This window comes from Panthera uncia, chromosome B4, assembly GCF_023721935.1.
Source record: "Panthera uncia isolate 11264 chromosome B4, Puncia_PCG_1.0, whole genome shotgun sequence".
In the NCBI taxonomy this organism is placed as follows: Eukaryota; Metazoa; Chordata; class Mammalia; order Carnivora; family Felidae; genus Panthera; species Panthera uncia.
The window spans coordinates 13,528,225-13,532,896 of record NC_064809.1 but is presented as its reverse complement, the minus strand read 5'-3'; positions in this window follow the sequence as shown (position 1 = coordinate 13,532,896).

The following is a 4,672-nucleotide window of genomic DNA, read 5'->3' as shown; positions in this document are numbered from 1 at the left end:
CCCGGGTCCCTTCAGCTTGTCTGTCTCAGCCCCGGGCAGGCGGGCAGGCGGGCAGGCGACAACAAAGAAAGGCATGGAGAAAGCAGTGGCCAGAGAATAGGCAGAGAGAACAGCGAGCGCCACAGCCCAGCGGAGAGGCAGCGTGTGGTCAGAGAGGAAACGAAAAGAATGTATTTGGCTGGAGGGCAGAGCATGGCCAGCAGGTGCTGGGGGAAAGAGCAAAGAAATGAGTAGAAGACAGGGCGAAAGCGACCTTGTCAGCAAGTGATTGGAAGCACTTTGGGCTTGATCTTAGGAATGACGAGAATCCATTGAGAGGTGTGAGGACCAGAACTGCCTTTCAGAATGGTGGCCCAGGGGACGAGACAGAGACAGCTAGGAGGCTGATCCAGGAGAGGAAGGATGGTGACATCAGCAGACACAGAGCCCTGACTAAGGGCCAGGCTTTGACCTAAATATGTATCAGGTCTTCACATTTTCAGTCATGTGGGCCCTATTCACAAAAGTGAGGAAAATATTGCCATTATTATCTGCATTTTGGAGCTGAAGATATGAGGTACAGAGAAATTAAATGCGACAAAAAAGATACACACGGGTAGGGAGTGGACCCACGCAGTGTGGCTCCAGAAGCTGTGCTCTCAGGCCCCCGTGCGTCCCTCCACTGTGTCACGGGCTAAGGTTGGCCGTTTACCGGATGTGGGGAGTGTGGGGGGAGGAATCAGGATGACCCCCAGCTTTCCAGCTCGGGCAGCTGGGTGCATGGTGGTGGCCTCCCCTGAAACAGAAAACACGAGAGGGGGACCCAGTGCTGTTTTAATGGGGGTTGTAGACCATCTCCCTAAGCCTACCCACGGGCTTACTGAGAGTCAGTGGGTTTCAGTTCAAGGGGAGCAGAAAGCAGACTAGGACAGAGCGCAGGGACCGCTAGTATTTAAGTGGCAGGCAGGGAAAGAGAAGCTGCAAAGGGGACTTGGATGCGGAGGCCAGGACAGTAGGAGGGTCAGCCCGTGTCCCACGTGCCGGTGTCAGGGAGCAAGGATTTCTGTCTCCTCAAAGGTCCTTCCAACAGGACTAAGAATCAAATTGACCTGTGACACATTAACAGGAGAAAATCAAATTTAATAGGTGTACATACAGGGAATCCGCACAGACAACAGAAATCGCAAAGACGGGGAAAATGAGGTGTCTGTGTCCCTCTGAGCTAAGGAGAAGGGGGCAGGGGTCTGGACCTCAGAGGAAACGAATGTACTTCCCAGGGCGACAAGAGCAGATGTTTGCTAGTTCGATGTTTGCCCTGCCACACAGATGGGTCACTCAGATAAGATTTGTCTCTGTTACTAACCCTGATTCTGGGAAAGACCCCAATTTAGATTCTTGTGTGTGGTTAAGGGAGGGACAGAAGTTACTCATGAGTCCATAGCATCTCAAGCGTCTTCGGCTCAAAGTAATCCACATGCCAAAGTGGCACGTTTGGGGGGGGGGGGAGGCTGTCCTGAACCCCTTCACTGGACACCAGATGCAAACATAAGTGCAATAGGAGGGCATCAGATGGGTGTCGCAAAAGTCACCTCCAGGTGCACCTTTCTAGGGCGATTTTAAAACTCCGGCTTTTCTGCGAGCTGTTATTCCTCAATCAAGAGGCTGACGGTTTTTGCAAGGCTTGAGCGGTAACGCTACAGACGCCGGGAATGATTGGGTCCATCACTCCCTCTGTCTACCCTTCCAGAGACTTCTCTCACATCCCACCCTCTCTCCTGACATCTCCCCAGCACCACTCAAGTTCCCCATGTCTCCCACTCCCAAGGGTTGGGCAAAGCCTCTCCTGGTCCATCCTGGCCGTGTTCCTGGACATTAGCTCGTTGCCTTGTTGGTACAGAAGACAGCACTTGGAAGCTTGGCCGGAGTTGCTCCCGCAGAGCAGAGAACAGTGCTTACAACAAGGTTGAGGTTTAATGCCCCCCTCCCACCCCGATGTAGAGAATCCGGGCCAAGCAGAGGATAGGGTGTAGGATTTCCCATACCATCCCTCTGCCCTGCTGAGACGCACCCTGGCCTGTAGACGGCTCAGGGGAAATGGGTTTATTGTCTAAGAGGCCATCAGGGTATCAGTTCAGCCGGTGTATATGCCCTGCCCAAACTGTTACACTGACGGCTCGTCATGTATAGCTCTTGCTGTCAGTTATTCTTTGGGGGTTTGACAGCCCAGGAAATAGCCGGCACCATAATTAAGCATAAAGACAGTAACACGACTTGAACGTACAGTTCTCAGCCTCTGGACCAGGCCTGTTGAGAGCTTCCTCTGCACGTCTTTCTCAGCCGACTTGTTACAGGCAGCATAGTGGTGCGCAGAAGGGGTCTGGGCTAAGCCTAGCACCTCGGCCACGGTGAGGCCTCGGGCGCGCCTCACATCTCTGTGGGCCTGGGTTTCTTTGGCTGTGGGGCCACAGGTCCTCTGAGGCTTGTTTTAGTTTGAATACCCTTTGATTTCGTGGCTTTCCGAGTCGGAAAATGGTGTACTCCGAACCTGTGCCTCCTTCCCCACCATGAAGTCAGTTCTGCCTCTCTACTCCCTCCTGGTGTCCCAATGCAGTATGGCAAAAAGAAAGCACGAGATGCTTTTGACCGGGAAGAACTGGGACACGGAAGGTGGTGGTGTTGGCGCCATTCCCGGGATTTGGAGCGCCACCATCGCAGCAGACTATACTGTCCTTGCTCCGTGGCTTTCTTTCCTCATTTTTCTTCTCCATGTTCCCAGAAGAGCCATCCCGCACTGCATTCTCTCCTAGCTTCTACCTGATGCTTCCTTCTAGCAAGTTCAATGAACGACCCCTACTTTTCAACTCTCAGTGCTTCACTTTGGAAAACTGACCCTGCGGTCTGAGACACCCCGTGATTTCAGCAAAGGCCGCAGTGGTGCCCAGTGTGGGCTCCCAAGGTGGTAACTTATTAGTCCTTCATGGAGCACACCTGCAGGACCGAGATGGCAGGGCCACAAGCTCCGTCCTGCCTCTGCACATTCCACCATGGGCTAGTCTTGCTTCGCCACCATTAGACTCCAGTACCATTGGATTCCCCCGTCCCCCATCACTGTATTCCCTTTTCAGGTCCCTTGGTGTCCATTCTTACCCACCAGAGAAGTTCTAATCATGTTGAACTTCGAAAACGATAGAGTCTTCCCTTTCTTCCTAGGAGGTGCCTTGGATCCTACAGAAATTTCTCTATTTCTTTGTCTACTAGCAGTTTTACATGCTAAGGATTATTAGGAGAGGCATCCTTCCTTGGGTTATGAAAGGTCTATACTCTCCAGGACCAAAGTGTCTATCTGCCTCCGATCAACTACCTAAGAGGGAGAAGCCATTCATGTGCTTCAACAGCCAGCAGACTCCCATCCCCAGCAGCTTTTTCTGGAGTCCCATCCCACCTGTGTCTCTGTCTCCTTTCCTATCTTCCCCTCTCCCTCCCTTTTCCTCCCCCTCCCCCTCCCTTTTCCTCCCCCTCCTCCCTCCTCCCCCACCTTTTCTTCTTCCTCCTCTTCTCCAACCCTATCTCTTACTATATGCATACTAATAATGGTAAAGAAAGGAGTCCGTCCTGCTCATATGCCTATATTTTAAGTCATAAAAGGATTTGACCTTTACTGTCACCCATTCTCTTGATGACATATGTCTAGAAATCCTAATTCATAAAACATAAAAATGGGAGAAACAGTGATTTCTAGCCATTATTCCTGCTCAACATAAAATCCACAGGCAGTGAAATTGCTAAGTGAGTTCAATACATTCCTTCCTTGTTGGGTATCGGAATGAAGGAAGTTGTTTTTCATGAGAAAGAGAAATCTAGGGCTAGATTTACTTCTCTGAATTCACTTCTCTGAATTTAAGAACATGTTGACTTTCACATCTGAAAACCACTTCAGACGTCACTTCTTGTGCCAGAAATGACACTAGTGAGAAATCTAATGCATCAAGTTACAGAATTCTCTGTGAGGTGATTTTCATCTTGAATGGATTGCCGTGTTCAGGTCTCCTGTGAGGACATTTGCAAACTACCCATCACCTTCAGGGCAATGAGGCCGTAGTCTGAACATGCTGGGCGGTAGCCAGAAATAGGTAACCAGATGGCCTTCTTGGTGGTTTTCATTAGTGTAAACAGTTTTCATCATTGTTACAGATAATGTGCAAAAGTGAGAGGAACTTAGGTAAACCACTAAAAATTGTTCTGTGCAAGACATAACATAGCAAAATACATATAGCACAATTGAAGTATGTTTTCTTTCAAAGCCGTGAGTCTAGGTAGCTATAGCTTAAGAGGGACAGAAATGGTGTAAGGGAGGGCTTTGAAGCAAGATGCCTGGGTCCTTATCCTGGCTCTAAGATTTAGCCCTGTGACCTACATCTCTCTGGGCCATCTTGGGTTACTGTGAGAATTTCTGAGCCTAAAATATTGATAGAAAGAGAAACACCAAAGTTATATTTTGTGTGTAAACATAGAGCCACGGGTGACTTTTGATTTCCCTACTCAAGGTAATTTCCTAAATGTTCTTCAATAAACATGTATTGCTTCCGAATGAAAAAAAAAGAAAAAGACATGTACCCAGTATTTCCCAGTTTATTCTGGTAATAAATGATTCCTACCTTTATATCATAGGGCTCTGTTAAAGTTCTAATAATAG